Genomic DNA, 9497 nt, shown 5'->3' with positions numbered 1-9497 from the left:
ATTTTTTTAATTAGATTTCAATATATATAGTGTTTATTTAAACATGTTAAAATTAAAGTATATTTTTAATAAGATACTAATAAAGTAATTATCAATAAAAATATTATATAATATAATATATATACAGGGTATCACTATAGTAGTGACTATTTTTAATCACTATTTATAGGTATTTTTAGTATTTTTGGTACATAAATAAATTGTGTACGCCCTAAATATCCGCGAGCTAGTGGCAAGCTGGAAAATGACCTAATTCGATCTGCCACGTGTAAATCATCCACCCGGAGCTGTTGTTACGGGTTTCCACCTGTCCAGCCCGAGCTGATTAGGGAGTTAGCAGTTTACTCGAAGGCAGCGGGTCAGCGATATGAATATCACGAGCTGGAGTTACATCAAGCTCGTGATACGGCATAGATCTGACACCCGTCCTTGTAAAGACAACCACGCAATGTAAACGTGCATATATCAGACATCACGTGTCTATTCCATTCCTGAATTCTCGGACACGTAATATAAACGTGCGTATTCAGACATCCCACGCCTAGTTTGGGCCATGCGGCCCATTATCCCTCCTTACCTATTGATTAGACCACACTTCACTGTCAGGTTTTATGAATTAATCATCAGTGTCACAGAGATGACGCGAAGGGTAAAGAGGTCACGGGATGACCCCCTTGCCAACCCTGGTATCCTCTCCCTCTAAATACCAAGACCCTGGGCATTGCGAGGGGTTGGCATTTTTTTTGTAAAGAAGTACTTTGTATTAACCAAGAGATATCAATAATATCGACTGGTGAAATAGGGAGATTTTAACCTTCGAACTACCTAAAAAGAAAGGAGTGATCACTTTCCCATATTATTAATTTCTCAAGTCTAGAATTAAACTATTTTCATATTACGGTTCACCAATTAGCACTAATCCATCCTATTTATTCGTATAATTATCTGTTGGCGAAGAACCGCGTCAACAGTTTGGTGCTTTCATTGAAAGGATTTAGATTGGTGCTATCGCAAAAACCTGATCATGGTGGTTACCCGTTTGAGACATGGTAACGAGGCGGATCAGCATGATGGGCAGGAGGCCCACCATGCCGCCATATCCGATGAACAAAACGCCGAGATCCAGCGGCGACCGGGAAAGCAGCCGATGGGCCAGGACGACACTGGGAGTTCGACGCCCCGGCCGCCAAATTCGAACCTGGATTTCCTGACAGCGATAGAGATGGAGAACATACAGTTGAGGAGTCAGCTGTCCAGAGCAAGCAAGCAAATCGAAGAAGTCTTGGCCCGGCTACCCCTTCTTACAACCGACGCTAACGTCGGAAAGAGGCAAAGTGGGACTCACAAGTCCCGCAGGGATAACCGGCCCAGGCCTAGCCGATCAGTCAGAACCTCAACTTCGAGTTCTACCCCCACGTCACACCACCACTAGGAAACTGTGTTTGAGGAGTTTCCTAGGGCTAATCGGCAATTCAGCCGATCAGTTCGAACCTCAACCCCTAGCTTGATTCCACCATCGAACGCGCCCAAAAGGGCTCGAGGCAGCTCGCAGAGGAGATCCGGAGGAGGCTCGCGAAGACAGACTACTCCAACCAGCCCTCTCGTGCTGCGGTCCGACCGTCGGGCACAGGATGCTGGAGATGGTAGAGTAGAACGGCCGCGAGCTAATCCACCCGGACGGGACCAGGATCGCGTCTCCAGTAAGGCATCCCCTGTCACCAATAAGATACCCATCTCCCCCCCCCCCCCCGTCCAGTTCGGGACATTCCGGCACACGGGAGCAGCAGAATCAATCATCCTTCCGCCGGTCCTTCCCATCGTAACCGAGCGTGCGGGGAAGTCTCGAATCCTCACCCCTAGCAGCGGGCTCCAAGATTTTCAAACGGGAGTTACTGGACCGGGGGCCACCGAAGTGGCAGGTCCAGTGAAGACCTGCGCAATCGCTTGAGTTCGGCGCAAAGTCCTCGGGCCACCCCGAGGGCCGACCTTCGAGATCGCCTCAACTCACTGAGGGGATGGTCTTTCTGAAGTACGTGACAGTGGGAATGTCCCACCTAACCAAGCTCAAGCTTGGAGGGACAATAACCCGCCTAACGCTTACAATAGAACTGGAGCTGTTGAACAGCCCCAGAACAACCAAGGAAGTAAGGACCAAACCCTGCAGCGTTTAGCTCAGATGGAGGAGCTGATGAAGAAGCTCTTGTCAGAAAAGGAAAAAGACGAGTATGACTCGGGGGACGAACTCGGGTTTCCGAATGCCCCACCTGTCTAAGTTCGATGGAGACGGAGATCCGTCGGATCATTTGGGTATGTTCAACACCCTGATGATGGCCCATAACATCGGCCCCGAGCTAAGGTGTTTGATATTCCCTTCCACCTTGACTGGACCAGCTAGGCAGTGGTTCAAGCAGTGTAAAAAGCAGTCCATCAGCTCGTGGAAAACCTTTTCTGCTGACTTCAAGAGGGCGTTCTGAGCTTCTCAAGCTGCCCGCGTCAAAGCCGACACCCTGGCGAACGTGAAGCAGCAGCCCGAGGAACCTTGAAAACTTACCTGAGCAAGTTCGCAAACGTCGCGGCTCGAGCCAGGGACGCAGATGATAGTTCCAAGCTTATGGCCTTGAGGACTGGAATCCTCGTTGGAGGCGGGCTATGGAAAGAGATACAGAGAAAAGGTGTCAGCACCGTGGATGAATTCCTGAACAAGGCCTAGGAATGGATAAACCTGGAAGAGGCGCGAACGTCGATCGCGGGAACCATCCAGGCCCTTGATTAGCCCATTGGAGTGGAAACGGATGTCATAAAATGACTCAAATCGTTGCATAGAACAACCAAGGGGGCGGAGGTAAGAGAAAGGGGAGCAACGAGGGCGACCAGCATGGTCCGAAGAAGAACAAGCCCGTGGAAAAATTTAAGCCAGTCTATGCGGCTTATACCGAGTTTACAAACACTAGGGAACACATTTTCCTAGCAAACTCTACCTGCCTCCCCTAGAAAAAGCTGGAGCCTTTGAAGCACCAGAAGGCCAAGAGGGACCCTTCCAAGTTTTGTCGATTCCACAACGACATTGGCCACAACACTGACGATTGTAGGCATTTGAAGGATGAGATGGAGACACTCATTAGAGTCGGGCCTTTGGCTCAATATGCGCGGAAAAGAGTTCCTACCAGGCCCCGGAAGCTCCGATAAATCAGCTCGGGCCCCGGATAAATCAGGATACCCCTCCTCCTGTGATAGGGGGAGAGATATCCACAATCTCCGGAGGCCCCCATTTGGCTGGCACGAGCAAAGGTGCCCAGAAGAGATATGTCAATGAGTTGAAGGCTCATAACGGAGTGGAATTCATCCCGGAGCAGCATCTACCCAAACAACAACGATTGGAGAGGCAACCAATCATTTTTACCGAGGAGGATGCTAGTCACGTCCAGTTCCCCCATAACGATCCTCTGGTCATAACTGCCCAACTCGCCAACCAGAGAGTTAGAAGGATACTGATCGATAATGGGAGTTCGGTGAACCTGCTGTTCCGGTCTACGCTGGAGAAGATGGGGTTATCTGTCACCAAGTTGAAGGCCACCTCCATGATGCTGTATGGATTTTCTGGAGAAGGGTCGGCAGCGATAGGAACAATCGAGCTGGTAATTACCTTGGGAGAGGGGCCCCGGACTGTCTCTAAACTCCTCGAATTTGTGGTCATCAATTGTCCCGCCGCCTACAACGCTATTCTCGGCCGACCTACATTGATAACATTTGAGGCCATATCCTCCATCCGCCATCTCGCAGTCAAATTCCCCTCCTCCACAGGGATATGCATGGTCCGAGGTGATCAGCTCGCTGCCAGGAAATGCTATAGCATTTCCATGAAGGGAAAGTCACGACCCGGGCAGCAGACGATGACTAATCAGATCGGGAAAAACATGGAAGTGTATGTTGACGACATGTTGGTCAAGTCAAAAACTGCTGATAACCATGTCTCCGATCTGAAGGAATGCTTTAAGATTTTAAGAGAGTACGGCATGAGGCTGAATCCCTAAAAGTGTACTTTCGGGGTTGCGTCAGGAAAATTTCTGGGTTTCATAGTCAACACCAGAGGAATAGAGGCGAACCCCGATAAAATCAGGTCGCTACTCGAGATGCCATCACCCCGATCGCGAAAAGACGTCCAAAGTCTGACAGGAAGGGTGGCAGCCCTTAATCGGTTCATTTCCAAATTTACCGACAAGTGTTTGCCATTCTACAACTTGCTCCGGGGAAATTAAAAATTCGAGTGGACCGAGGAATACGAACGTGCCTTCCTCGACCTGAAAGCACATTTAGCCGAGCCGCCTGTGTTGTCCAAGCCAATAGCAAGGGAGCCTCTTTTCCTTTACCTGGCTGTCACGGAAGATGCGGCTAGCACAGTACTGGTCCAGGAAGAAGACCGGTCTCAGAATCCGGTCTATTATATTAGAAAGAGGCTTCTCGGAACTGAATCCCGATACCCGTTGATGGAAAAAATGGCTTTCTGCCTTATTACGGCCTCCTGAAAGCTCAGGCCGTATTTCCAGTCCCATTCAATCCACGTCATAACCGATCAACCTTTAAGGGAAGTTTTGCATAAACCTGAGGCATCAGGGCGTCTTTTGAAATGGGCTATCGAGCTCAGCCAATTTGAGATACTGTACGTGCTGCGAACTGTAATAAAAAGCCAAGCTCTGGCTGATTTTGTGGCAGAGTGCACGGGATTCCGAGAAGAGCCAGTGGAAGAATCGGTTCGAGCCTCGTGGAAAGTCTTTGTAGATGGCTCGTCTAATGAGAATGGATCCGGAGCTGGAATCATCTTGATATCCCCGGATGGACATCGTTTCCACCCCGCGTTGCGATTCGGATTCAAAGCATCCAACAACGAAGCTGAATACGAAGCTTTATTGGCTGGGCTAAGGGTGGCCCAGGAGCTGAAGGCCAGCTCCGTCCAGTGCTACAGCGATGTAAACCAGGTATCAGGAGAATACCAAGCGCGGGGAACCAAGATGGCTGCCTACCTGGCCAAGGTAAAGAAGGAGCTGTCCGCATTTGAGCACAACCTAATTGAACAGATACCTCGGGAGCAGAATGCCAATGCTGGCGCCCTAGCAAAGCTCACCACCTCCGGGGAGGCCGAAACTTTGGGCCTGGTACTGGTAGAATTCTTGGAAAGGCCAAGCATAGAGGAAGCCGGGATGGAGGTCGAAATGATCGACACCAGGCCGACCTCGATGACTCCCATAATGGAGTACCTCACAACAGGAAAGTTACTTGGAGAGCGAACGACGTAAGGAGGGTACTTTACCAAGCTCCGAGGTACACAATGATAGACGGGACGTTATACCGGCGTGGTCTCTCTTTACCTCTTCTGCGGTGTGTTCTACCAGGCGAAGCGAAAACCATTCTGCAGGAGGTGCATGAGGGATTTTGTGGAGATCATGCTGGGGGGCAAAACCTGGCCTTGAAGGTATTGAGGCAAGGGTATTATTGGCCCACTCTATCGAAGGACTCGATCTCTTATGTCAAAAAGTGCGATAGATGCCAACGGTTTGCCGCAGTCGCCCGAGCCCCTCCAGTCGAGCTAAAGATGATCTCGTCCCCGTGGCCGTTTGCGGTCTGGGGGATTGATTTAGTTGGTGCCCTTCCCACAGGAAAGGGAGGAGTTCACTATGCGGTGGTGGCTATTGACTACTTCACAAAATGGGCAGAAGCAGAGCCCCTGGCGACGATTACATCAAAGAGGGTCCTCGACTTTGTGGTTAAGAGTATTGTCTACCGATTCGGGCTGTCAAAGAAGATCGTGTCGGATAATGGAACCCAGTTCGATAGTGATCTCTTCACCGAATTCTGCGAGAGGCACGACATAGTTAAAAGCTTATCCTCCGTGACCTACCCCCAGGCTAATGGGCAGGTCGAGGCGGTGAACAAGACACTAAAAGCGAGCCTTAAGAAGAGGTTGGATGAGGCCAAGGGAGTTTGGCCCGAACAGCTCCCCCAGGTGCTGTGGGCATACCGGATCTCGCACCGAACTTCGACGAGTCACACTCCTTTCTCCCTGGCTTTCGGAAGTGAGGTCGTCCTTCCTATTGAAACAAAGATAGCTTCGCATAGAGTCCGGGCATTTGACCAAGACCAGAACGACAAATTGCTCTGCGCGTCCCTCGATCTAATTGACGAAAAACGAGAAGCTTCGCAGCTGCAGCTCGCACATTATCAACAAAAGATCCCTCGTTATTTCAACTCAAAGGTCAAGAAACGCATCTTTAACTTAGGCGACTTGGTGCTCCAAAGAGTCTTCTTAGCCGGTAAGGATCCCAAGGACGGAGTGTTGGGACCAAATTGGGAAGGACCCTATCAAATAATAGAGGTGGTGAAGGAAGGAACCTTTAAACTAGCTCGGCCTAATGGAGAAGCAGTCCCACGGACTTGGAATGCTGTACACCTAAAGAAATATTATCAGTAATACTTTTGTAAGGCTTAGTTATGAAAGCCACCTTGTTTTATTAAATAATAAGGAGTAGTTTCTTCGTATCATTTCATATTTTCGTGAATGTAGTGTTAGAAGAGCATGTTCCAAGTAACCAAGAAAGGTCCCTTGCTGGTTACTTGGGGGGCATATATCATGGATACAACCAGGTCCTAAAACTTAGAAGTTGGTTTAAATCGACTAACCGGTGTTTTTCTTAAAAAGCGCGAGGTGTTGATAGAACCAACACGAACTAAGTTTCTAAAGTCAATGTCCTGGATACAACCAGGTCCTAAAACTTAGAAGTTGGTTTCAATTGACTAACCGGTGTTTTTCTTAAAAAGCGCGAGGTGTCGATAGAACCAACATGAACTAAGTTTCTAAAATCAATGCCCTGGATACAACCAGGTCCTAAATCTTAGAAGTTGATTCAAATTGGTTAATCGATGTTTTTCTTAAAAAGCACAAGATATCAATAAAAAATTAACGCGAACTAAGTTTTTTAAAAGTTAACCGTCCTGGATACAACCAGGTCCCGAAACTTAGAAGTTGGTTTAAATCGACTAACCGGTGTTTTTCTTAAAAAGCGCGAGGTGTCGATAGAACCAACACGAACTAAGTTTCTAAAATCAATGTCCTGGATACAACCAGGTCCTAAAACTTAGAAGTTGATTCGAATTGGTTAATCGATGTTTTTCTTAAAAAGCACGAGATATCAATAAAAAATTAACGCGAACTAAGTTTTTTAAAAGTTAACCGTCCTAGATACAACCAGGTCCCGAAACTTAGAAGTTGGTTTAAATAGACTGACCCGTGTTTTTCTTAAAAAGCGCGAGGTGTCGATAGAACCAACACGAACTAAGTTTCTAAAATCAATGTCCTGGATACAACCAGGTCCTAAAACTTAGAAGTTGATTCGAATTGGTTAATCGATGTTTTAATGATAAAAATAGATTAAAATGAAATGCAGGGAAACCAATCATCTCGAGGAGAAAAAACCTCATGGTAAAAGATTACAAATAAATAAAAAACAAAAGTCCTAGGCCCCCCCAGGCCGTTCCGATGAGGTCACCCCTTCGATCTCCTGCTCGCTTGCAGCGGAAGTCTCCCTAGTCTCAGAGGGCGGCTCCTGTTGAAGACGTACCTTGAACTTCTCGAGGAAGGGCTCCCACACCTCAGGTGCCAGGAAGGAGAAGTCGCCATCCTGGTTGAAGGCCCAGCAGTGATAAAGCATGGCCTCCGTAGAGGAGCTGGAAGACGCCCTCTCTGCCATGGTGGCAGCCTCGGCCTCCAACTGCTTAGCCTTGGCCTCCTCGAGCTCGGCCTTCGCAGCAGCCAAGGTGACCTGTGTAGCCTCAGCCTCCAGTTGCTTAGCCCTGATCGCCTCCAGTTCGGCCTTCGCAGCGGCCAAGGCAACCTGCACGGCCTTTTCACTTTCTTTGACAGCCGTCAAGGCAGCCTTGGCATCTCGCTCTTGCTGTTGTGCAGACGCGAGAGTGGCCTGAGCAGTCTGGAACTCTCCCTTGATCTCGTCAAACCTGGCCCTGGACCGAGCTATGCTGCGGTGTAGAGCCAAAGCCGCTTGCAAAGGCGTAGATAGTAAGGCATGTGCTAGAGAGAAAGCAAAGAGAGTTAACTAAGTTAACTAAGTAAACTTACCGTGAAGGTCATCCCCAGCGAAGACTCCATGACATTCTCGGGGCTCCTAGTCTCAATCTCCCGCTAGTCCCTCGGGGTGGCGTTGTAGTAATGCTCCACCGTATGGCTCGCGGTCTCGTAGACCGTCCCTCAGAAGGCCTCAAGGAGTTTCTCCAGAGCCTGAGTATTAACCAGTATACGCATGGTGGGAGTGGGAGCTGGCGGGGTTCCAGCTGATGGCTCCTGTTCCTGAATAGGGACCGGAGGTCGCAGAGGAGGTGGGGGCATGTTCTCTGCGGTTGCAGGGACCTGGCCCCTCCCCTTAGCGGGAGACTTGGAGGTGGTCCTGGGAGGAGGAGTCTTCTTAGTCAGCCGGGGTTTCTTGACCAATGGCCCGGACGAACCGGAGGGAGGATTCCCCCCCTGGAAGATGGACCGCAAGACGTTGTCTTCGGGCTGTGCCATCTCTTCGCCTGAAAAAAAAAAAGAAGGGAGCGTTAGTATACATGTAAGGTTACTTGATTACAAGAAAAATCTAAGGGTGTATTGAAAAGGTCCTACCCTCCGAGCTAGAGGAGGAATCTATTGCCACGACCTCAGGTCGCGGAGCTTCTATGGGGGAGTCTAAGTTTATAACTTCGCGAGTGAGAGGGGGCTCTGGGTCCGGATCCGCCTCAGGACTGGACTCTTCTACATACTGCCTAAGCCCTGGAGCGACTACACCCTCCAGAAGGGAGGCCACGACCTAAGGTTGGTCCCGTACTCCTCAAAAAAGGCCGACCTAAAAGCCAGGGTGCTGTCTACTACTACAGTGCCCCTAGGGCAGCCCATGTCATGGTGCAACACTAGTTGATCTACACATTAGAGTAGGGTTATGTTAAGGTCTGGGTCACCTTGATGACGATGTACAAGCTGGCTTGGGTTAAACCTAGCAAGTCGTAGGTCTGCGGCCGCCCTGTCTAAGTCCCTAAACAGGTATGGGTTACCTTGGCCGGAGGGGCCGGCTGCTGCCCCGGACTGGATCCGATCTGCGTCGAGGCCCTGGGCGACCTCGAGAGCCCGCTTCTGACGTACGAGCGGCACCTCGTCTTCCTCGTCCTGCTCGTCATCGTCTGCAGCATCCCCCTCGGGGATCGGCACCAACTCGCGAGCTACTGGGATAGCCCGTGACCTCCTCAAGGCCAGGGTCTAGCCCGGAGAAATTAGCTTGCACGCCAGCATCGTCTCATCAGATACAAGCTGGCGGTAGTCTTTTTCACTTGGTGGGAGCCCCGCCAAGGTTTCATATTGACCCCCGAGGGTCACTGATTTGGCCGTCCTCGCAAAAGTGGCTGCATGATGGTATTCAAGTCAATACGCATGAAAAGAAATAAAGCAGTGTGGCGATTTTGCG

Source organism: Humulus lupulus, chromosome X, assembly GCF_963169125.1.
Source record: "Humulus lupulus chromosome X, drHumLupu1.1, whole genome shotgun sequence".
Taxonomy (NCBI): domain Eukaryota; kingdom Viridiplantae; phylum Streptophyta; class Magnoliopsida; order Rosales; family Cannabaceae; genus Humulus; species Humulus lupulus.
This window is presented reverse-complemented; position numbering follows the sequence as displayed.